The following is a 26,392-nucleotide window of genomic DNA, read 5'->3' as shown; positions in this document are numbered from 1 at the left end:
GCACATGAAAAGATGCTCAACATTGTGATTTTTAGAGAAGTGCAAAACAAAAGTATAATGAAGTATCACCTCACACTGGTCAGAATGGCCATCATTAAAAAGTCTATAAATAATAAATACTGGAGAGGATGTGGAGAAAAGGGAACCTTCCTACACTGTTGGTAGGGATGTAAATTGGTGCAGCCACTATGGAACACAGTAAGGAGGTTCCTTAACTAAAAATAGAGTTGCCATATGATCCAGCTATCCCACTCCTGAGCATATATCTGGAAAAGACAAAAGCTCTAATTTGAAAAGATACATGCACCTCAATGTTCATAGCAGCACTATTGACAAGAGCCAAGACATGGAAGCAACGTAAGTGTCTATCAACAGATGAATGGATAAAGAAGATGTGGTATATATATATACAATGGAATATTACTCAGCCATAAAAAGAATGAAATAATGCCATTTGCAGCAACATGGATGGGCCTGGAGATTATCACATGAAGTGAAGTAAGTCAGACAGAGAAAGACAAATATTATATGATATCACTTATATGTGGAATCTAAAAAATAGTACAAATGAACTTATTTACAAAAGAGAAACAGACTCACAGACATAGAAAACAAACTTATGGTTACCAAAGGGCAAGGGGGGGGGGTAGGGATAAATTGGGAGTATGGGATTAACATATATACATTACCATATATAAAATAGATAAACAACAAGGATTTACTGTATAGCACAGGGAAATATATTCAATATCTTGTAATAAACTCTAATGGAAAAGAATAAAAAAGAATATATATATGCATATATATGTATAACGGAATCACTTTGCTGTACACATGAAACGAACACAATATTGTGAATCAACTATATTTCAAAAAAAGAATAGGTCAGAGCATAACATTGCGTGTGTGTGTTTGTGTGTGTGTGGGGGTTGGGGGATGGGGGATGAGAATCTCGAGCATTATTTGAGATCTTACCTGTTTGAAATGTCTTTAATCTACCCTGTCACTTGATTTTTGGCTGAATATAGAATTTTAGTTTGAAAATAATTTTCCATCACAATTTTGAAGACATTGCTCTATTGTCTTTGAATTGCCACTGTTACATTGAAAGGCGATTCAGTGATAGTGATTACAGGTTTAGGTTATGGCAGTGAAGTGAGAAGCTGAGGCAGCCTGGAGAAAAATATCATTGGATGTGATGGAGGTCAAGGAACTGATTGACCAGAGGGGGTTCAGTGATCATCCTCATGAATATCAAAGTCACCAAGAATGACAGCAGTAGTTTTAGAGAGCAAGATGTAAGACTGATGGCAAAGTCATCAGTCTTAGGGCTAGATGACAGCAATTATTTTTAAGGAGGAATGAATTAGAAATGGCTGTGAGGAGAGGGGCAACAGGAGGCCACTTTATGTCCAAGTTTAGTGGTGTGACTTGTGTGGAAGAGATACAACCTCCACTTGAGAGGGCTACAGGGAAAGCAGTGTGCTCAGGGAAGTGTGAGGTTTTGGTGAGAACAAGAAGGTGAAGGGAACATTTAGGGAAGAGGTTGAGGATATGACAGACTTTAATACTGATACAAATGGAGTTCCAGAGGACACAGTAGAAGAATTAGGGAGGGTAAAGAGAGTGAGAGATTTGGTTATCTTAGAAGAGGAAGAGAGCTGTATGAGAAATAACATATAGATTATCATAAAGGAGAGGTTTGGATTGGTGTGACAGAAGGAAATAAGGTATGTAAGGCACACTATGCAATTACTGGATGATGGAGTATATACCTGTAAAATTGTAATAGATACTTAAATATATAATTAGCATTTTATAGTTTTTAACGTAGAGCTTTAATAGACAATAACAATTTGCCTTCTGAAAAGCTTGAAGCAATTTACAGTCACTCTCACCAATAGGATTTAAGAGAGTCCATTTCTCCACACCCTTATCCGCAGCATTGGATATGCATTAATAAGTATTTGATTGTTTTCCTTTTTCCCAACCTGAGTAAAAAGAAAAGATCTCATTGTTTTTAATTGCATGTTTTGATTACTAGTGAGGCTGAACATTAAAAATGTTTTATTGGAAATTTGTACTTCTTATCTTTGAATTACCTATTTGCCTATTTTTTCCTTTGGATTCTCTTTTTCTATTGATTTGAGGGAACTCTTTATTCTTTATGTATATTAATCCTTTAATTTGTTAGTATATTTTATCCCAGTTGTACTTATTATGTTTAAATAAAAACACTTGATTTTTTTTTTTTTTTTGCGGTACGCGGGCCTCACTGTTGTGGCCTCTCCCGTTGTGGAGCACAGGCTCCGGACGCGCAGGCTCAGCGGCCATGGCTCACGGGTTCAGCCGCTCCGCGGCATGTGGGATCTTCCCGGACCGGGGCATGAACCCGCGTCCCCTGCATCGGCAGGCGGACTCCCAACCACTGCGCCACCAGGGAAGACCAAAACAGTTGATTTTTATTTATGCTGTCATTTGTTGTACAATTTTAAATTTGTATGCAGTCAGATCTATCATTTTTTCACTTTATAGCTTCTGTGTTTTGTGAGTTACTTAGAAAGCTTTTCCTATTTCAATATTGTCACATGAGTCTTCTGTATTTTCTTCTATTCCTCTATATTTTCTTTTTTACATTTAGATCTTCAATCCATCTGGAATTTATTTTTGTATATGATATAAAGTAGAGATTCTGATTTTTTTCCCAAATGAATAGAAAACTGTACTAACTTCATTTATGGAATAATCATTTTCTTCCCCACTGATTTGAAATGCCACTGTTATCACATACTGAATCCCCAGATGTATATAAATATGCTCCTAGACTGCATTCATTGTTGTTCCTTTATGTAAATTTTGGTTTCTGGTAGAGCAAGTCCATTTTCATTATTCTTTTTCAAAAATTTCTAGGATATGTTCTTACAGAGGAATTTTAGAATTAACTTTTAACATTTCCAAAAATTTCTTTAGGTTTTTGATTAAAATTGCATTAGATTTATATATTAATTTAAAAAGAATTGTTTTATTTAGAATACTGCATCATCCCACCCAGGAACTTGGTATACTTTTCTGTTTTTAAAGATTTTCTTTTATGTGCATCAGTGAAGTTTTATGATTTTCTTCATATAGGTTTTACACATTTTTTTCTAAGCATTTTATAGTTTTGCTATTATCATGAATAGGTTTTTAAAATTGCATTTTTGGGGGGGCTGTATTGGGCCTTTGTTGCTGTGCGCATGCTTTCTCTAGTTGCGGCGAGTGGGGACTACTCTTTGTTGTGGTGCGCGGGCTTCTCATTGCGGTGGCTTCTGTTGTTGCGGAGCATGGGCTCTAGGTGCGTGGGCTCAGTAGTTGTGGCTCGTGGGCTCTAGAGTGCAGGCTCAGTAGTTGTGGCGCATGGGCTTAGCTGCTCTGACGCATGTGGGATCTTCCCGGACCAGTGATCGAACCCGTGTCCCCTGCATTGGCAGGTGGATTCTTAACCATTGTGCCACCAGGGAAGTCGTAAAATACCATTTTCTAGTTAGTTATTTTCATTATATTGAAAGCAATTGAATTTTGTGTATTCACCTTTTATCCTGGCTTCTATAACTTTATTGGCTTCTATTTTATACTTTTCCAGTTAGACTGTCATATCATAAGCAAATAATTCCAGTATTTAGCACTCACTTCTTTTTCTTCTTTTTCTTTTTTTACTAAGACCAATGTGGGAAAATGGATACCTTTTTCTTGTTACTTAATCCTGATAGCTCCAATGATAGATGAATGCTAAGCCTGTATCTTTTGCAACTTAAATTCAGATTTGGGTTTTAAATGTTGACTGGATGTTTCCTGGAACCTTGAATTCAGCATGTCTAAAATTAAATAAAGTCCTAATTGCCCACACCTGCCCAAACCTGTGCCTAGTATTCATTTCTTTATTTCTGTTATTCAGGTTTAAATGACTCAGTTATTCTAGTCACTCAGGTTCAAAACCTTAATCATCCTTGATTTTTCTCCCTACATCTTTCCTTTCTCTCACTATTTTGTTCAGAAAATTCTCTGGATTTGGTCTCTACCCCCTGTTATAACACACATCTCCTCCTCTCTATTCTTATTGTTACCCCCTTCAATCTAATTTACAGACTGTTATTTAGGGCCTTCAATTTTTCGGTACAGTAAGTACAGTACAAAGAGATGCAAATGTAAATACACAAAGTTCCTGCTCTTGAGTTCGTGAGGAGTGGATGATCGTTCTTAAATTTAACTAACTACAGTACAACATAGTAGATGCTACAAGAACTACATATATAATAACTACGGTAGCCCAGAGGAGGAAGTGATTATTTCTGCTTTATGCTGAATCAGAAAGGGTTGACATTTGAGCTGAACCCTGAAGGACAAGTGTAATTTTTTCAGGTGCAAAAGGAGAGGGAGAAGAGGCAATTTTGGTAGAGGAAATAGCATGAATATATGTCTTATATATTATTCAACTAGCATTTATTGAGTGTTGACTATGTGTCAAGCATTGTACTGGGCGTGGAGCTTTAAGAAGCTCTTAGTCTTGTGGGAGATATGTATACCTAAACAGATAATCACAATAAGAAATTATGTAGAATATAGGTTATTCTTTATTAGAATAGTCAGTTCACTCAATGAAGATTTCCCTTTGGCCAAATACTTGGATATAGAAGCAATATATACACAATGGTAACAGCCTTAGCCAAATTTGATAAATTTCTCAAAATGTATGTATGACTTGGTTGTACCGGATTTTTTTTCTTCAGGGCACTACTTCATTTCTGGATTGGGGCAGGGAGATTGTTTAACAATCAAATGATAGGACACGGTTCATTTATTTGTTAATTTAACCAGCAAGAATTTACTGAGGGCCTGTTGTGTACCACATATTGTTAGACCTTGGGGATACACAGAGAGATAAGACAGAGTCCTTCCCTAAGAGAGTGCTGCGATCAAATGGGTTCACTGGCACACAGAAATATAATTAAAATACAATGAGTGCAAAACTGTGGTAAACTTTATATTCTGTATTATAGGAGGATGTATGAATGACGCTTAATCCAGCCTTTGGGGAGAATGTACCAGGGAAGATTTCCTGGAGGTGATGATGCTTGAGCTGCGGTTGATTTTAATAACTTAGGAACATGTTGGCGTAGGGTAGGCAAGGATAAAGGCAGAGGAGCTACAGCCAGGGACTAGGTAAAAGCCTGCCTTCTTCTTGAGAAGGCCTGTTAGTAGGGTTACCAGGGTGGGGGTGGAAAACTGGGGGAACTCCAGTAATTGTTTGATGTCCTTAATAACAGTTCAGGGGGTTTTCCACTCCAAGATAACTGATACTTTGTCCAGCATCCTGAAAATGTCTCAGCCAAAGAGAACTTGTCCTTTGCGCTTCTAAGTTTTCTAAAATAAACATCTCTGGGTTGGCTCGGGAACGTTATGGTGACAGCTAAGATGCAGGGGGTTCTCTAACACTAGTGAAACTCTGGGCGGAAAGTTGTGAGGGATCCCAGTGATTGGTCTTAGAAAATGGTCAGGGTGTGTGACAGAGGCAGAGGGCATTATCAGATAATCTACCTCTCCTAAATACATATGGAAGGTCCCTTTCTATTTACCACTAACACAAGTTCAGATGAGTATTTGCCTAGGAGGTTAGAACTTTGGTTAGACCTAGGTTCCTCAGAGTTGCTGTAATGTCAGAAAATAAAGTTTATGGTGGTTACTTACGGTTACTACATTGAAGCCACAGTGTTGTGGAAAATCAAGAGCACGATATTTTTCTTCTTTACAAAGATCACCAGGACATTATGACAACTTGTTAATCATTTGGGAAATAAAGAGCCTTACCTCACATCTTGCACCAACATAAATTTCAAATATATTACATACTTAAATGAAAACAATAACACATAAAGTATAGAATAAAATGTAGATATGTATTCATATAATCAGTGTGTAGAAGGTCCTTCTAAGCATGAAGGTAAAAACAGAAAACAAAAAAGGAAAAAAAAGATAGATTTGACTTCATAAAAATTTAAAAAATTCTGAAGAGTAAAAAGTACCATAAATTAAGTGACAAATGGCAAACTTGGGTTAATATTCTTATTATAAAAAATATATATATATTCTTATTATATAACGAACTCTCATGAATCAATAAGAAAAATATAAAAAGATGTGTAGAATAATGGGCAAAGATCAGGAATGAGAAATTCACAAAAGAACAAATAAACATCAAAAACTGTCAATTTCACTAATACTCAAAAAAATGCAAACTAAAGGATTAGGATAACAAGATTTTGCACAGTTGGCCAAGTTTAGTGCCTACTATTGAAGGATTATGGGAAAGGACATCTCATATACTGCTATTTGGAGTTTAGATGGGTACTATATTTTGTAGGGTAATTTGGTAACATGTATTAAGGCCTTAAAATGTATGTGACATGGATATTTTTTGAAATACCTCTCAGTGTGTTTCCTTTTTGATAATCTGATAGCTTTCCATCATTAAGTTCCTAGGGAATGGAGAGAGTAAATGCCACCTTGAGAAGGAAGGGACATTTTTGTCTCGTCCAGATAGGAAGAAGTAAAATATAGCCCTTTCTGATTCCTAGAGGGGACTGCCTAGGAAGGAGAAGGGGGTGGTCCCAAATAAGTTTGAGAGATTATTAGAGCAGTAGAGACAGCTCTTTGTATCCCCAGGTTCAGACTGGAAAATGGTAAATTCCCCTAGAGAAGTATTGTGTCCATTATGATGCTACCCAGATAAGAAGTTTAAAATGGCATGATGGCATAGTAAGTTGGAAGAAGGAAAAAGGCATTCCCTTGTTTCCCATGGCACTGAGATTGGCATAGCTGGGACCTGGAGAAGGCTCTGAAAAGTTACTGGGATATGGGCCAACTTGCTTCCCAAAAGAAACTAGGATGAGATGACACCAAGCAGAGGCTGTGGGTGACCAACCTCTAGAGATGAGTCGTAGGGACAATAGTCATGCCTGTCATACCAATGTCCTATACCAATAACCTCATGCCACACGGTAGAACCAAGAAGGTAGACATCATTAGTCTCAAAAACCAGACTAGGTAAAGATATCAGCACCAACCGCCATGAGCTTCGGAAGGTACCCACAGACAGCATGGAGCAAAGGACCAGCTGAGACTCAAAGGACAGCCAGCGGCCAGGATCCCACACTCAATTGCCATGAAGACATCTTGGGAAGGAGAAGGGAGAGAAACCTTGAAAGTCTGGGCATTTAACCAAAGGAGATTATTTGAAATAGAAAAATATTATTTTTTAAACTTGAAGAATTAAGGATATCTTTAATTGGCAAGTTTATGTCTGTATGCCTCCTGTATCATCCAGAGGGATAGGGGTTTAAAGAAACTTTAGAAAGAAAAAAATAAAGAAGAAAAAGAAGAAAAAAATAAAGAGGCTACACATAGTTGCTCAATATGAACTGTAAAGTATAAATTTTATGTTAATATCCTTTAATCCAGCCATTACACATCTAGTAGTTTATTCTGAAGAAATAATTGGACGGGTCCAAACATACACACTCATATACACACATATATGTAACCGAATGTTCATCATAGTATTGTTTTAAAAATTGAAAAACTGGAAACAAGCTGAATGTTTAATCATCTGAGGAATGGTTACATTATAATAAATCTATACAATGAGTGTTAACAACTCTTAGTTTAATAACTCTTCAGTCATTACAAAGAATAAGAGAAGTCTGTATGTATTGGAATGGGAAAGACATCTAAGTCATATTGTTAGGAGATAAAATCAGGATGAAGAGTATTATATATAGGATAATCTCATTTATGTAAAAGTATATAGTGATCTATATTCACATAGAAATATATCCATATTCTATAGGAAAATAAAAAAGACTATATGACTATACACAGTGTGATCCCATATTTGTTTAAATATGTGTATTTAATATAAAACTTATATGTGTGTATTTACTCACACACATGTGTGCACACGCACACACACACACACACACACACACACAGAAGGAAGTCTCAAAGTATCTGCAGCAAATTGTTAGCAGTGATTATCTATGGATGGTGAGATTAAGTAGAAATTTCACTCTTATTTATACATTTCTCTGTTGCCTGATGTTTTCTCCCAATGAGCTAATATTATTTTTATAATTAGAAAAATTGACATTTATTTCCTTTTGAAAATAAATATGTATATATTTAGTGGCATAAAAATGTTTTTAATATATTAATATTGTAAAAGAGCAGATTACTAAATCTTGTGACTTAACATTTGTTTTTATAAAAATGAGTACATGTGCATATAAACAGGATATATACCAAAATATTGAGAGTGGTTATCTCTGGATCTTGGGATTAGCAATGATTTTTATATATTTTTCTTTTTGATTAACATATTTTCTAATTTTCCTCTAATAAATATATTTTGTGAATTTAAGGGGAAAAAAAGCACAAAGTACCATAAAGTTCCAGGTTCCTTGAAGGAGAGCTAGAGAATCTGGTTGGCAGATTTGAGGCAGTTGGTGTGTCTTGCAGGGAAAATGTGGTCATGGGGGACTGGCTGCCTGATTGGCTAGGCCCATTGCAGAATGAAAATGCTTTTTTCAAAAGCAAGGAAAAAATTGCTGTTAAAGGTACTAAAATGTAAAGCTTTTTTTCTTTATCCCACATACCTACTCTGCTTATGAGCATGATCTATTGTCCCATTGAACTACACTTACAAAACATAAATTCAAAGATAAAATTATTAAGAATTTCAAGATGGCAGTAGTGTAGCATTAAATCAAGCCCCTTCTGAGTGGGGGCCCTGTGTGACCACACAAGTTGTACTCCCTTGAAGCTAGCCTTGTGATCACAAAGAGATGGGGAGCTGGTTCTGGATGTAATTGGCCAGGGACACCCATGAAACTATGGCTGTGTCTTTTCCTACCAGCTGCAGAACAATTTGGAGTGACATGCTTCGATGGGATTCAGATCAGGCTTCTCTGGTCCAGCCTCTGCTTTGTAAAGCTAATAGTTATCTAAGTGTATATTTGGAATCCATTTCTATCCATCCTGACCTCTACTAAGGACTCATGTTTATTAGGGGTACAGCATTGACCCAACCAATTGTCCCTTTATTTGTGGGCTATGTGGTTTCCTAACAGTAACTGTGATTCTGTTTCAGACAAAGGGACCTGTCCCACCAATGTTTACTGAGAGCTTTAGCCAACTCTATCATCAACTTTTTCCTCCTCACTTTGGAGGTAGTTCCTAAGCTTTGACTTCAGCCTCATACAAAAGTCTGTTCTGAGTCTTGCTACCTTCTAACTCAGCACTCCTTACCCCAGTTCTAGAGCATTCCATGCCAGTTCCTGACAAGCAGGACGGGAAATTCCCCACGTCCAAGCAGCTAGTGGCTTCCCTGGTCTTCAGTTCTGGCTCAATCAGATGAATGCAGGCTGAGTAGGGATGGGAGACAGAAATGACAGGGTCCTGAGTTGAGGATCCCTAGGGTGAGGATTCTATACAAAGAAGCGGGATGGGGGCAATAGACAGGTGAAGAATTAGAACATAGTTATTAGAACATAGTTTGGGGAAAGGGAAAGGTGGTTGAAAAAGAGGTGTTTGAAGAGGAGAAACAAGGCCAGTTTTAATCTTCAGGATATAATAGAAAATAAATGCCAAGCAAGGGTTAAAAATTGTGGTATATTTAAAATGTATACATTTAACAAAATGCTTTTTCTTAACATGGACAATATTGTGCAATATTTTTGTTCAGAATAATTGCTGGGTTTATATAAAATAAGGATTTGTAGTATATTAGGTAGGCAGGTATTGGAAATGAGACACAAGTTTAAAGTTATATGATGAAAGTCTTTTAAAAAAAATTTAATTGTGGTAAAATATACATAACAAAAATTTACCACCTTAACCAGTGTAATGTGTACAGTTCAGCCTTGTTAAGTACATTCACATTGTGCAACCAATCTCCAGAACTCTTTTTGTCTTGCGAAACTGAAACTCTATACCCATTAAACGACGACTCCCCATTCCCTCCTCCCTACAAGCCCCTGGTTAACCACCGTCCTACTTTCTGTTTCAGTGAATTTGACTACTTTAGATACCTCATATAAGTGGAGTCATAGAGTATTTGTCTTTTGTAACTGGCTAATTTTATTTATCATAGTGTCCTTAAGCTTCTTCCATGTTGTAGCATGTGCCACGATTTCCTTCCTTTTTTTTTTAAAGGCTGAATAATATGCCATTGTATGTATATATCACATTTTGTTTATTCATTTGTCCATCGATGGACATTTGGGTTGCTTCCATCTGCTGCTATGAATGTGGGTGTGAAAATATCTCTTTCAGACCCTGCTTTCAATTCTTTTGGATATATATCCAAAGTGAGATTGCTAGATCATTTGGTAGTTCTAGTTTTAAATTTTTGAGGAACTTCCATATTGTTCTCCATAGTGGTTGCACCATTTTACAATACCATAAACATTGTACTATGGTTCCGATTTCTCCACATCCTCACCAACACTTCTGTTTTTTTTTTTATAGTAGCCATCCTAATGGATGTGAGGTGCCATTCGTTCCATTTTGCTGCTGAGTATCATTCCATAGTATGAATGTAACACAGTTTAACTATCCACCTATTGAAGGACATCTGGGTTATTTCCAGTTTTTTACTATTATGAATAAAACTGCTATAAACATTCTTGTATAGGTTTTTGTGTGAACATAAGTTTTCATTTCTCTGGGATAGATGCCCAGGAGTGCAACTGCTGAGTCATATAATGCTTGCATTTTTAGTTTTTTAAGAAATTACCAAAGTGTTTTACAGAGTGGCTGTGCCATTTTCCCCACCAGCAATGTCCAAATGATAGTTTCTTTACATCCTTGCTGGTATTTGGGTGTTGTCATTATTATTTATTTTCATCCTTCTGATAGCAGTAATATCTCACCCTTTTGATTTCCATCTCCCTAGTGGCTAATGATTTTAAACATATTTTCATGTACTTCTTTGTCATAGGTATATCCTCTTTGGTGAAATGTCTCTTCAGTGTCTTTTGCCCATTTTTCTAACGGATTTTTTTGTGTGTGTGTGTGTGTTTTCAGAGTTTTTTTTTTTTTTTAAATATACATTCTGAATATTAGTCCTTTGGCATATTGTGGTTTGCAAATATTTTCTCCCATTCTGTAGCTTGTCTTTTCATGGTCTTAATTGTATCTTTCACAGAGCAAAAGTTTTTCGTTTTGGTGAAGCCCAACTTATCAATTTTTCCTTTTATGAATCCTGCTTTTAGTGTCAAATCTCTTTGCCTACTCCAGATCCCAAAGATTTTCTCCTATGTGTTTTTTCTAAAAGTTTTATAGTTTTACATTTAAATCCCTGATCCATTTTGAGTTAATATTTGTATAAATCATGAGACTTAGATTGAGTTTCATTTTTGCTGACGGATGACCAATTGCTCCAGTGTCATTTGTTGAAAAGGCTATCTTTCTTTTATTGGATTGCTTTTGCACCTTTGTCAAAAATCAGTTGGGCGTATTTGAGTGAGTCTAATTCTGGGTTCTCGATTTCATTTCACTGATCTATGTGTCTGTCCCTCCACCAATATCACACAGTCCTGATTACTATAGTTTTATAATAAGCTTTGAAATCATGTAGACTGATTCTTCCCACTTTATTCTTGTTCAGAATTGTTTTAGCTATTCTAGTTACTTTGTTTTTCTATATAATTTATGGAATAATTTTTTTTTTTTTTTCGGTACGTGGGCCTCTCACTGTTGTGGCCTCTCCCGTTGCGGAGCACAGGCTCTGGACGTGCAGGCTCAGCGGCCGTGGCTCACGGGCCCAGCCGCTCTGCGGCATGTGGGATCTTCCCGGACCGGGGCACGAACCCGTGTCCCCTGCATCGGCAGGCGGACTCTCAACCACTGCGCCATCAGGGAAGCCCTATGGAATAATCTTGTTTATATCTATAAGAAATCCTGCTTAGATTTTGATAGGAATTGCATTAAATCTGTATATCAATTTGGAAGAGAATTGACTTCTTTACTATGTTGAGTCTTCCAATCCATGAAGTTTTGTTTAGATCTTTGATTTATTTTATCAGCATTTTGTAATTTTCAGCATGCAAGTCCTGTACGTGTTTTGTTAGAATTATACCTAATCATTTAATTATTTTTTGAGCGATTGTAAATGGTATTGTATTTGAATTTTGTGTCCATGTGTTCATTACTATTATATAGAAATTCAGTAGATTTCTATGTATTTATCTTGTATACTGAAACTTTGCTGAGCTCATTTATTTGTCCTAAGAGTTCTTTGGTAGATTCCTTGGGATTTTCTACGTAGACAATCGTGTCTACAAATAGGGACAGTTTTATTTCCTCCTTTCCTATCTGTCTGCCTTTTTTTTTTTTTTTTTTTTGCGGTACGCGGGCCTCTCACTGTTGTGGCCTCTCCCGTTGCGGAGCACAGGCTCCGGACGCGCAGGTTCAGCGGCCATGGCTCACGGGCCCAGCCGCTCCGCGGCATGTGGGATCTTCCCAGACCGGGGCACGAACCCATGTGCCCTGCATCGGCAGGCGGACTCTCAACCACTGCACCACCAGGGAAGCCCTCTGTCTGCCTTTTATTTCCGTTTTTGCCTTATTTCACTGGCTAGAATTTCCAGCACCATGATGAATAAGAGTGGTTAAGAGCAGATATCCTTGCCTTGTTCCTGACCTTAGGAGGAAAACGTCTAGTTTCTCACCATTAAGTATGATGTCAGCCATAGGGTTTTTGTAGATTTCTTTATCAAGTTGAGGAAGTCCCCCTATATTCTTATTTTTTCTGAGATTTTTTTTCATGAATGGGTGTTGGATTTTGTCAAATTCTTTTTCTGCATCTATTGATATGATCATGTGATTTTTCTTCTTTAACTTGTTTGTACGGAGGATTACATTGCTTGATTTTCAAATACTGAGTTAGCATTGCACTCCTGGAATAAATTCTGCTTGTTCACACTGTATAATTCTTTCTGTATATTATTGAATTCTATAATTCTTTCTGTATATTATTGAATTCTATTTGCTAACATTTTTTAGAATTTTTGCATCTATAGTAATAAGAATATTGGCCTATAATTTTCTCTTTTTGTACTATATATAGTTTTTGTATTAGGGAAATATGATTTGGGCAATGCCCCTTTCTCTTTTTTCTGGAAGAGATTCTGTAGAATTGGTGTTAATTCTTCCTTGTGTTTGGTAGAATAGTCTAGTGAAACCATCTGGACCTGCAGATTTCCTTTTTTTTAAATTGAAGTCTTCTAATTGCCAATGAAGTTTCCTTATAGTAATAGGGTTATTCAAATGATCTACTTCATATTGGATGAATGGTGTTAATTTTTGTTTTTGGAAGAATTGGTTCATTTCACCTAAATTAACAAATTTGTGTGTAGAATGGTTCATAATATTTCCTTGTTATCCTTTTGATGTCTGTAGGGTATGTAATATAATACGTGTCTTCTCTTTTTTTGTCAGTCTTACTAGAGGTTTGCCAATTTTTTTGATCTTTCTAAAAAACCAGCTCTTTGTTTCATTGATTTTTTTTCTATTGTTTTTCTGTTTTCATTTCATTGCTTTCTGCTCTTATCTTTATTATTTCTTTCCTTCTACTTGCTTTGGATTTATTTTGTCCTTCTTTTGCTAGGTCCTTGAGGTGGGAACTTGGGTTACTGATTTCAGACTTTTCCTTTTCCATTATTATATGCAATTAGTGCTAAAAATTTCCCTCTCAGCACTGCTTTAGCTGTGTCCCACAGATTTTGATATGTTGTGTTTTCATTTTCATTCATTTCAACATATATATATATATATTTACAACAATCCTTTCTTTATTTTTTAAAAATATTTATTATTTATTTGGCTGCGCTGGGTCTTAGTCATGGCATGCATGATCTTTGATCTTCACCGTGGCATGCAGGATCTTTAGTTGCGGCATGCAGGATCTTTTAGTTGCAGCACGCAGGATCTTTATTTGTGGCATGTGGGATCTAGTTCCCTGACCAGAGATCGAACCCAGGCCCCCTGCACTGGGAGCACGGAGTCTTAACCACTGGACCACAAGGGAAGTCCCTCAACATCAATATATTTTTAAATTTCCCTTGAAACTTCCCCTCTGATCCATGAATTGTTTAGAAGTATGTTGCTTAGTTTCCAAGTGTTTGCAGATTTTCTTGTTATTGTTCTATTACTTATTTCTAGTTTGATTCCACTGCAGTTGGATAGCATACTCTGTGATTTCAGTTCTTTTAAATTTGTTAAGGTTTGTTTCATGGCCTGGGATAGGGCCTATCTTGATATATGTTCCATGGGTATATGAAGAAATTGTGCATCCTGCTGTTGGGTGGAATGTTCTATGGATGTTGATTAGATCCAATTGGTTGACGGTGTTGTTGAGTTCTTCTATATCCTTGCTGATTTTCTGTCTAGTTGTTCTATCAATCACTGAGAGAGGGGTGTTGAAATTTCCAACTATAATTGTAGATTTGTCTATTTCTGCTTTTAGTTTAATAAGTTTTTGCTTCACATGTTTTGCAGCTCTATTGTTTGGTGCATCCACATTTAGGAATGCTGTATCTTGATGGATTGGCCCTTTTATCATTATACAATATCCTCTGTTTCAGTTAAATATTTTGGATCTGAAATCTATTTTATGTTTCACTCTGTCTATATATGTATTATTATTATTTATTTATATATTGGTATATATTTAATTTAATATATAATATGTAAATAATAAAATTGTCTATTATATATAATGTATATATTGCTAATGTATATTAGCATAGATATTTTCTTTATATATATTCTGATATTAATATAGCCACTCTTGCTTTCTTTTGATTAATGTTTGTATGATATAACTTTTTCCATCCTTCTACTTTCAACCTAATTATGTTATTATAGCTAACATGAGCTTCTTGTAAATAGCATATAGTTGGGTCATGTTTCTTAACTCACTCTGACAGTTTCCCTGTCTTTTTAAATTGAGATATAATTGACATACAGCACTGTATAAATTTAAGGTGTACAGTATAATGATTTGACTTACATACATCATGAAATGATTACCAAAATAAGTTTAGTGAACATCCATTGTTTCATATAGATACAAAATAAAAGAGAAAAAAATTTTTTTCCTTGTGATGAGAACTCTTGGAATTTACTCTCTTAACAACTTACATATGTAACACACAGCAGTGCTAATTATATTTATCATGTTATATGTTGCATCCCTAGTACTTATTTATCATGTAACTGGAAGTTTGTACTCCTTGACCACCTTCATCCAATTCTCCTTCCCTCCACCTCCTGCCTCTGGTAACCACAAATTTGATCTCTTTTTCTATGAGTTTGTTGTTTGTTTGTTTTTAAAGTATAGCTAACTTGCAACACAATGTTAGTTCCTGGTGCGCAACATAGTGACTCGATATTTCTGTATATTACAAAATAATCACCATGATAAGTTTAGTTACAATCTGTCACCATACAAAGGTCTCTGTTTTTTAATTGGTATATTTATACCATTTAACTTTAATGTAATTATTGCTATTTTGGAATTAATTCTGCAATTTTATTTTTTGTTTTCTTTCTCTCTTTTTTATTTCTTCTGATTTCTTATTTCCTGCCTTCTTGTGAGTTACTTGAACATTTTTAGAATTCCATCTTAATTTATGTATGGCTATTTTGAGTGTATCTCTTTGTGTAGCTTTTTTAGTCATTGTTCTAGGTATTATATTATGTACATATAACTTATTACAGACTATTGGTGTCTTCATTTTACCAGTTCGAGTGAAGTATAGAGACTTTATCTCCCTTTATGTCCTTTTACACTTCCCCATTTACACTATATTTGTCTTAGGTATTTACATATATTTAAAACTACATCACACAGGGTAATAATTTTGCTCCCACCCTCCAACATAATTTAGAAGACTCCAAAGGAGAAGTAAATTCTATTTATCCATAGTTTTCCTTACCATATTCTTTCTGATGTTCCAAGATTTCTTTAAAAAAAATCATTTCCTATTCATTTAGAGAACTTCCTTAAGCCATTCTTTAGGGAAGGGCAGCTGGGGACAAATTCTCTTAGTGTCTGTCCTTCATCTGAGAATGTCTTGATTTCCTCTTCATTCCTGGAGGATATTTTTGTTGGATACAGGATTCAGGTTGACAGTTGTTTTTTTTTTTCTTTCAGCCTATGAAATACATCATGCAACTTCCTTCGGCCTGCATGGCTTCAGATGAGAAATCTACTGTCGTTCAAATTGTGTTTCCTTATAGGTAAGGTGTTGTTTCGCTTGCTGCTTTTAAGAACTTTGTGTTTGTTGTTAGTTTTCAGAAGTTTGACTATGATGTGTCCTGGTGTGAAATTCTTTAGAGTTTATTCTGTTTGGAGTTCACTTCTTGAATCTGTAGGTTTATATCTTTTGCCAAATTTGAGAAGTTTTCAGCCATTATTTCTTCAAGTACTTTTTCAGCCTTGTCATCTTTTTCCTCTCCTGGGATTCTCATGACATGAATGTTATAGCTTTTGTTATAGTCCTAGGAAGCTCTGTTAATTTTTTTTCCATTTATTTTCTCTCTTGTTCAATTTGGGTAATTTTCATTGTTCTATCTTCGAGTTCACTGATATTTTTTCCTCTGTCTCCTTCATTCTGCTGTATAGTGCATTCAATTCCAAATATTCCATTTGGTTCTTTTTTTTTAAATTTATTTTGGCTGAGTTGGGTCTTCGTTGCTGTGTGCGGGCTTTCTCTAGTTGTGGTGAGTGGGGGCTACTCTTTGTTGCGGTGCGTGGGCTTCTCATTGCGGTGGCTTCTCTTGTGGCAGAGCACGGGCTCTAGGCACATGGGCTTCAGTAGCTGTGGCACATGGGCTCAGTGGTTGTGGCACATGGGCCCTAGAGCACAGACTCAGTAGTTGTGGTGCATGGGTTTAGTTGCTCCGTGGCATGTGGGATCTTCCTGGACCAGGGCTCGAATCCGTGTCCCCTACATTGGCAGGCAGATTCTCAACCACTGCGCCACCAGGTAAGCCCTTCCATTTGGTTCTTTTTTATTCTTCTATTTCTTTGCTAAGGTTTTCTTTTTTTTTCCATTTGTTTCAAGTATGTTTATATTTGCTTATAGAATCTTTTTTATAATAGCTGCTTTAAACTTTTTGTTACAGAATTCTAATATCTCTGTCATCTTGTTATTGGCATCTATTGATTCTGTTTTTAATTCAGCTTGATAGCTTTCTGGTTCTTGGTATGTGGAGAGATTATTTATTTATTTATTGAAACCTAGACATTGTTGGTATTATGTTATGAGACTCTATCTTATTTAAACTTCCTCTTTTAGATGGCTTTCTCTGACACCACTCTGGCAAGGGAAGAGGGGCACTGCTTTGTTACTGCCAGGTGGGTTGTAGGAGTCTAGGTTCCCCACTTAGCCTCTGTTGACAATCATGGGAGGGGAGTTTGCTCCTTGCTAGTGCTAGGTGGGTGTGGGAATTCTGGCCCCCACTCATACCTCATTAGCTGCTCACCACATGGTCTCCAATGACACCGTGGTAGGGGTAATGAGTGGCTTCATTACCGCTGGGCAGTGGTGAAAGTCCTGTCCTTCTGCCAAGCCTCTTGACACTACCCCAGCAAGGAGGAGGAGACATGTTTTGTTATTGCCAGGCTCCCCCTATGGTCTCTACTTATACCTTTTGGGGGCTTTCTCTCATGATCACCTACCAGAAATGAAAGTCCTGCCACCCTACTCAGCCTTCTCTGGTACCACCCTGGAGAGAGTATTGTGAAGCTTTGTTATAGCCTGGCGAGAGGATAGAAGTCTAGGCTTGCCACTTGCCCTTTGCCAATGGGGGTGGGGATAGGGCCATTTTTTCTATGATGTTTGGCTGCTGCAGGTAGTTATTGTTTAAAAGTTTTTCTGTCTTACTAGCCTGCTCCTTTCCTGGTCCTTTAGATAGAGAGAGCAGTCTTTTCTTAGGGCTTTTTTGTGTTTGCACCCATTGTAGTTTTTGGGATGCTAATTTATTCAGATTTAAACATTTTTTTTCTTTTACTGTTACTCTTGAATTTTTAACATGCATCTTGACTAAACAAAATCTCTTTACTAATAAAATGAACATTTCTACCCTCTTCCAAATTGAAACAAGAACTTTAGAATGCTTTAACTCCACTGAAACCCCATACCCCCGCAGTTGTACTTGTCCAGTATCATACCTCCACCTTATCCAAACTATATATTGTTATTATTGTTTCATACAGTCAATGCTTGTTTGGCTTTGACCACATATTTTCTAATTTCCTAACAAGTAATTTCTTCTTTAATATCAGACCTTTGTTTTGGGTTCAGTTTTCTTCTTTCTTAAGTTTATTCATTAGAAATTTCCTTTAGTGAAGGTCTTTTGGTAAAACTTGTAATTTTCATTTGTCTGAAAATGTTTTTATTTTGCTCTTTTAAAAAAATATTTATTTGGTTGCACTGGGTGGTAGTTGCGGCAGGCAGGCTCCCCAGTTGCGGCATGTGAACTCCCAGTTGCAGCATGCATGCGGGATCCAGCTCCCCCACCAGGGAATGAACCCGGGCCCCCTGCATCAGGAGCATGGATCCCTAACCACTGCACCACCAGGGAAGTCCCTGCTCTTATTGTTGATAGATAGCTTTGCTGGTTACACAATTCCAAGTTGACAACGATTTTCTCTCAACACTTTGAAGATATTATTTATTTTCTTCTGGCTTTTATTGTTGCTTTTGAGATGCCTGCTGTCAGTTTGTTATTCTTTTATAATAATCTATCTTTTCTCTCTGGCCGCTTTAAGATTTTTTTTGTTTTTGATACTTGACAGCAATATGTTTACATTTATGTGAGATAATAGAAAATATATATTGGTCTCTGTTCTGGTTCCTGGCACAGAACTCCTAAAACCCTTGCAATTTTCTAAGTGATAAAAACACTAGGAGCACCTCTTCCTCTGTCTATCTTCGACCCCATCCCTGGCACAGGGCTTATAAAACCCTTGTAAATTCCTAAGTGATAAGAGCAATGAAGAATGTCTTTTGTTCTACTGAGGTGGTTCTGGGTGGGCTCTTGGATGGGGCTGGTCACCAGAAAGGCCAAGCCATGATTAAAATCTTGGGATTTTCAGCTCCCCCCACATTCTCCAGAGAGGGGAGAGGGCCTGGAAATGGAGTTAATCATGGATCATGCCCATAATATTTATGGAAGCCTTCATAAAACCCCAATAGTAGGGGGTTCGGGGAACTTCCAGGTTGGTGAACACATCCATACAGGGAGGATGACACATTCCAATTCCACAGGGACAGAAACTCCTGCACTTGGGACCCTCCCAGACCTTGCCCTATGTATCTCTTTATCTGGCTATTCATCTGTAGCCTTTATATTCTTTAATAAACTGGTAAATGTAAGTAAGTGTTTTCCTAAGTTCTGTGAATTGTTATAGCAAATTAATCAAGCCTGAGGAGGGGGGTCATGGGAACCTCTGATTTTAGCTAAATTGGACGGAAGTTGTGGGTAACATGGAGACTTACTACTTATAATTGGCATCTGAAGTGTGGTGGGAGCAGTCTTGTGGGACTGAGCCCTTAACCTATGGGACCTGACACTATCTCCAGGTAGATAGTGTTAGATTCAAATTAAATTATAGGACACCCAGTTGGTTTTATAGAGAATTGCTTAGTGTGGGGAAAAACCTCCACATATTTGGTGACTGGAGGTGTCAGAAGTGAAGTGTTCTTTGTGAGTAGGGTGTCTGTGTAAAGGAAAGGAGAAGCAGGAGGGAAGAACTGCGTTTTTTCCTACATGAGAGGTAGACTGAACTGAGGTTTTTATCCCTAGATAGGAAGGAAAAATCTTGAATTTTTCCTTTACAATTTGGAATTTCTTTTTTAAAAAATCCTGTGTATGGTTTCAGAATTTGAGGATTATTAACTTTCATAAATTATGAAAATTTGTCTGCTAATATCTCTTTGAATGTTGGTTACCTATGAGTGCAAAAACACCCAGGGCTGTTGAAGCATTAACATCTGATTACTGTTCTGCTATCAACTTTGTTTTTGACCTCTGGAGATTTACTCTTTTCTCTTGCAGGATGAGTTTTGTTACACATCAAAAAGATTAAAGATAAACCTACAGAATTTCTAGTTATTTTGTAGCAGGAGATTTTTAAAAGAGAGCTAGTTCATATTCCTGGAAATGGAAGTTCACAAAGATCTTTCTATCCCTTTATTTGTCTCTAAAACTATATGTCTGACTTTATTGTAGGTAACATTTAAGAGTTAAATTTAAGGTAATGTTGAGAGTTACAGTTGAAGGCTACTGAGAATATTGAGCTGGAGGCCACTGGCATGCATGGTCCCATGGAGCTGAGCTGTAGGGTTGAGGGCTTGAGAGAGGTGGTAAGGAGTAAGGTGAGCAGAGTTTGCCTTCTCTTAAGTTTTTTGATTTCTGTTGTTTTTTTTTTCTAACCTTTGCTAGCTGTGTAAGTGTTGGGCACATTTTTAAAAGGTCTTTTAGCCTCAATTTCATCATCTTCCATTGAGAATAATAGGTCCAGTTTTATAGGCCTGTTGTAGAATTAAGTGAGATGCCATGTATAAAATGTTTGGTTCAGTGCGTGGCACAAAAAAGATGTTCAACTCCCTTTCTCTTCAGTAGCATCACTTTGTTTTTCCCATCTCCATTTGCCAACCAGCACTTAGGCAAAATGGGACTAGGACTGGGTGGAAGAGGAGATACTAGGTAGTGTTTGGCAAAGTAGCAGTGGAGGAAGGATAACCAGGAGAAGAGGAAAGCCCTAGTGATATGGGAAAGAAAATGGAAATGTTGACTTCCACCCCGATGGGGCAGCCATTCTTACACAATTTGGGGACATAGAATCAAAGAGCACCTCCCTCTGCCTCCCCTGCAATAGATTTGTCATTCTTCTGTTTATAAACAATACTTCAATCTCATGCAATTGTAGCTTATCCATGATTCTTAGAAAACAGGCATCAAAGGGAAAAAGGAGAGGATGGGAAAGAAGAGAGTATAGACTTAAATCACAACTAAGAGAAAATAGGATATAATTCCTATTACTTAGAATAAATGGAGTGTAGATTTTGATGACATAAAAATGCTTTCTGGAATTTCATTAATTGGAAAAATATGTTTTCAAAGGAATAACTTGTCATCTGCAAATGACTGGCTTTTAGTTTAGATCAAAAGGCACTAACCTAAGTAACAGGCAAAATAAATGAAAACAAAATATACGTCTATTTAGCATGGTATGTACTGTAGTTTTAAGGTATAATACTAAGGATTCAAAGCAGAGTTTCAATCTCAATTCTTAATTTATGAGTTTTTGGATGATAGAGTTAGATTTTATGGTAATTTATATAGGCTTGCTTCATGGTTTAATTTTAACCATGTATTACTGATCCTAATTCAAATGTCAGAGTCTTAGATTAAGAACCCAAAGAGGATTTAAATTATGTGCTTCTGCTGTTTTTCACTTGCCTGATTTACCAATTGCAGTAAAGCATGAATTTTAGCCTTGCTATTCTCTGGAAGACCATGACTAATGCTAGAAGTAATAGTAATTGTTAGCACCCCTAAATGAAGAGAAACAGCATAAAGGCAGTAAATGTTTGGGGATGTGGACAGGAAATTTATTTCTTTTGGAGTGAGTGTGAAAAATAGGTAATTTGCATATAGTTTAGGGGAAAAGATATAGGAATGGTTTTGTGATAATCAGTCAGTTGTTATTCAAGGGAGACTTTGAGAAAAGAGAGATTATTTTGGAAACTGACAGGGTGAGGTGGGGAGCTGTGTGTAAATTCGGAGGAGGTCAGGATGCAGCTCATTTGGCTAGTTTATATCTTTTTAGTACATCACTCAAAAAAGTCAGGATCATTGTTTTAGAATCTATATTTACTATTATGACTTCTTAACTGTAAAACAATAATCTGAAATATCAGTATTAGGAGTATTAACATATTTAGTTAGAGTTGTGATCTATTGAGTATAGTATAGAATGAGGATTGTTATTCTTAGCTGTGTGAGAACTTTTAATAATTTATTATGCAAAAGAGAGTTGAGTCTTAAGAGCACTGGACTAATGTGCTGCTAGTAAGTATACCTCCAGGCCTTTCCTGCCATACCCCTCAGTCAAGCCTCAGGAAAAAAATCTTTCCCATTTCTCTTCCTAGCCCTTCTCTTAGCAATGCACTCTGTCACTTATCCTAAAGGCATCAAAGCTGCAATATTAGGGAGGAAGGGTGGAATTCCTTTGCAATCTAATTAAAAGCCATTCATGGATACATAGACTCTTGACAGAGTCCAGCCTAAGTGGGTAGGTGTCTCTCATTCATGGGTGATTGATTTAGAGAAACTCTGAAATCAAGAAATTCATTTAGTAAGATACAAACAGCAGCCTCATTTTTTAAAAAACCAAGTTGCTGCTATTATATCTACTCCCCCCCATCTATCATCAACAGAAATGCCAAATTCCTTTCCCAGTAGTGGTTGAGTTCAGGCTCTGAAATTAGTCTGACTTCATATCAGGTTCTACCATTATTGGTTATACCATCTTTGTCAAATTCCTTAGCTCCTCTGTGCCTCAGTTTCTTCTATAAAATGTGAATAACAATGCTTTGTACCTTAGGGTTGTTGTCAACCTTAAATGTGATAATAAATGTCAAACACTTATCACAGTATCTGGTATATAGTGAATATCTGTGCAAGTTAGCTATTATCGCTCTATCCTGGAATGATAAATGACAACAAAGAGTTAATATCTATGATCTGCATTTTGTCAATCTCAACAAATACTATTTTGATAAAATAACATAGGAGAGCAGTACCACCTTTTAAACGATTAGGTTGGGAATAGTATAGTCATAATTTAAGTTACTTATCTTTTTTTTTTGGTACGCGGGCCTCTCACTGTTGTGGCCTCTCCCGTTGCGGAGCACAGGCTCCGGATGCACAGGCCCAGCGGCCATGGCTCACAGGCCCAGCCGCTCCGCGGCATGATGGGATCCTCCTGAACCGGGGCACGAACCCGCATCCCCTGCATCGGCAGGTTGACTCTCAACCACTGCGCCACCAGGGAAGCCCAAGTTACTTATCATTTTGTGGACATTAACCAGCTGCCAGTCAACTGCATATATCTAAACAGACCTACCTTGTGCATTGTTCTTCTCCTATCGAAATAATTCCTTTAACGAGCCGTATAGACTTTATCTGATGAAGAGAGGTCTGAAAAGGGATGGTACATCTAAAACAGGAAAACACTAGTAATGGTTCACAACTGAGCTTTCATAGTGGAACGATATGTGAGGCAATATTAGCTAAGTAATCCTATTACCAGAATCTCTGACATTCTACTATGTTTTTACTTTTAGTCATTCTATTCTGTGACATTTAGAGTTAAACATGTTATCTATTATTTTAGTGTTAATCACATTTTCCTCTAAAATATAATTGAAAATTCTGTAGCATTTGTAAGTTGTAATTGTTTTCTTAAATAACCAGAGAACAAAATTTTTTTCAGGGCAATGTGGCTCCCAATTTGCTAGGGCAAGTCAATGAAAAAATGAATTCCTTGTTTATTGCTTCACAGTAAACTTTTCAGAAACTTAGCAGTTGTGTTCAGTTAGCGTTACCTATGTAAACATTCAATGCCATAGTGTGTGATTATAGGGGAAACCAGAAAATATGTTCTTCTTCCAACACTTAGACTATAGCTTGTGTGTTGTAGCTAGAAAAGTAAGGGGTTGTTACAGAGAGTGCTTCCTCGGAAATTCCCTGTGGTGTGCGTTTAGCTTCCTTTTCCCCAGGGCTAGAGACGTCTGTCCTTTTCCCAGCTGCTCTGTTCAGTTGTCTGGGCTATTTTGGGTGGCAGTGGGTTGATTCCATTGGGGAAACGGCTGTATATCTCTGCTTTTTAAAATGTTCTGTTCAATTGCATTATGAAAACATTGGGGGCTAGAAATCCTAGTCCTTCTGAAACAGTTTTTGTTTGAATTCTGGGGAATTGTCCAGGTTGTAAACTTTAGAAACCTGCAGAACGTAGTAAAGAAACCAATTATTTATTAATTTTAAATACCTTCTGTGCAAGTGGTTTCAGAGCAGCTTAGCAAACAAGGGAATGCTATGGAAAATTTGCAGAAAACATTGGGATCTTCAGTTATCCTTATGGTCAAGGGGAAATTAGGGGGTGTGAGTGGAATGATAGTACAATCAATAGGATTGGTAGCTCATTACCCAAAGAGATTGATTAATGTGATCCTGGAGGGATCCCTAGTCTCATCAGCAGGGCTCTACTTAAGCCCTATCATGTGTGAAACATTTTCATCGACAACCTGAATGGAAACAGAAAGCATGCTTGCCAGATTTAAGTACGTCATAAAGATGAATGCAGTGGATCCAGAATCATGATACAAAAAGAGCTTGGCCGACTGGGTTAAAATGATGCAATTTGACAGGAATACATTGACAGGTCTATACTTAGGAATGGTGATGTATTATTAATTGACAGAATAGTTGTTCATACTTATATGTTATTGGTTTCTTTACTACCTATGTAACTTTGGGCAAGTTACTTAACCTGTTTTAGTCTCAGTTTTCTCATCTGTAAATATATGCTCATGGTAAAAAAACAAACAAACAAAAAATCCAGTAGTGCAAAGAGAAATACAATGAAAAGGAAGTCCTCCAGACCTCCAGACCTCCAGTTCCCCAGCCCCTTTCTCCAGATATTAAAAAAAATTCTTCCAGAAATAGTGTGTGTATGTGTGTATAAAGCTTCCTTTTTTAAAAAATGCATAATATGTACAGTATTTTCTCCCGTGATTTTCTCACTTAATTTATCTTGTAGGTAGCTCCACGTCAGCACATATATAACTACATAATTTTCTCCCTGTGATTTGCTTTATTTATCTAGCATACAGATTAAAAGCATAGATTCTGAAGCCACACTACCAGGGTTCAATTCCAAGCTCTAATACTGGCTGTGTGACCTTGGGCAAGTTACATAACTTCTCTGTGCCTGCAGGAGACACAGTGCCTAGGACCTATTATACTTTTAGGAGTCTATGAAAATGTTTTAAGTTTAATTTCATTTAAAATCAGAAGAAGAATAAATATAAAACTAATGAATATATAATAATGAATCCAGGCTGGATTTTATTTGTCTTTATTTACCAAAGCAGTTGTAAAATATAATTGGCAAAATTTTCTTATGGTGGAAGTGTCCCACAACAACCAAAGTGCTCAGGGCCCACGGAAGTCATAATGTGACCCTGTGTGCCTGGGTTTCATCATTTGTTGAAATACAGATAAAAATAGTGCCTATTGCATAGGGTTGTTATGAAAAACACCTAAGTTAATATTTGGAAAGCTGATAGTGTTTAGCACATACTGATTTCTACATGTTCACTAAAAAATAGGTAAGTTATGGACATGGTAAAAAAACTCAAGGGATATTTTAAAAAGTATGATGAAAAGTAAATCTCTTTCTAATCACTGATCCCCAGTCCCTCAGTTTGCTTCCTCAGAAATAGCCACTTTTACCATTTTTCATGTATCCTATAGAGATTACTTGTATAATCATATAGATATTTTATTTATTTAAACTGTCCCCTACTTGATGGACATTCGGTTGTTTCCAACCGTTGCTATTGCAATCAGTGCTGCAATAAGTACCCCTGTACATATGTCATTTTGCAAATGTGGGAGTATAACAGGATAAATTCTCTGAAATAAAATTGCTGTCAATTACTTTAAATTTTGATAGATATTGCTAAATTGATCTCTATGCTGATTGTACCAATTTACACTCCCATCAGAAATGTAGACTGCGTATTTTCCTGTACCTGAATCAAAAATAATGTTATCAAACTTTTGGGTCTTTGATAATTTAATAGGAGAAAATGTTATCTCATTGTAAGTGTGCATCTCTTTAATTATGAGTGAACTTCAGTAATTCTGACATTCTAAAAACTATTTCTTTTTTTTTTTTCTTGGTTAACTCTTAGTCCATATCCTTTGCCTATTTTTCTATTGGTTTTTTTCCTTTTTGAGTTGTAGGAGCTCTTTATCAAGGAAACTAGGGCTGGGTCTGTGATATGAATTGCCAATAATTGTCCAGCTTGTCTTTTGACTTTGGTTATAGTGTTTTTTCCATGCAGACCTTTTAAATTTTTATGTATTCAAGTTTGTCCATATTTTCTTTATGGCTTCTGGATTTTATGCCTTGTTTGGAAAGGCTTTTCTCCGCTTTGAGATTATTTTTTTTTTTAAACTCCCACATTATTTATTTATTTAATTATTTGGT

General features: G+C 36.6%; 1 long non-coding RNA gene across 1 annotated transcript in view; it reads left to right on the top strand.

The window, feature by feature from the left end:
• LOC113610988 (uncharacterized) overlaps positions 1-16,408 on the top strand; it is a 40,302-nt gene extending 23,894 nt beyond the window's left edge. The window contains exon 3 of the long non-coding RNA XR_003429315.1: positions 16,253-16,408. This is a non-coding gene — a long non-coding RNA (uncharacterized LOC113610988). The remainder of the gene's footprint in view (positions 1-16,252) is intronic.
• Positions 16,409-26,392: the final 9,984 nt, after the last annotated feature.

This window comes from Aethalodelphis obliquidens, unplaced genomic scaffold (assembly GCF_003676395.1).
Source record: "Aethalodelphis obliquidens isolate GAN/ISIS:26980383/991018 unplaced genomic scaffold, ASM367639v1 scaffold66, whole genome shotgun sequence".
NCBI classification, from domain to species: Eukaryota; Metazoa; Chordata; class Mammalia; order Artiodactyla; family Delphinidae; genus Aethalodelphis; species Aethalodelphis obliquidens.
Note: the sequence above shows the minus strand (reverse complement) of the source record. Positions and strands in the feature narration are given on the sequence as shown.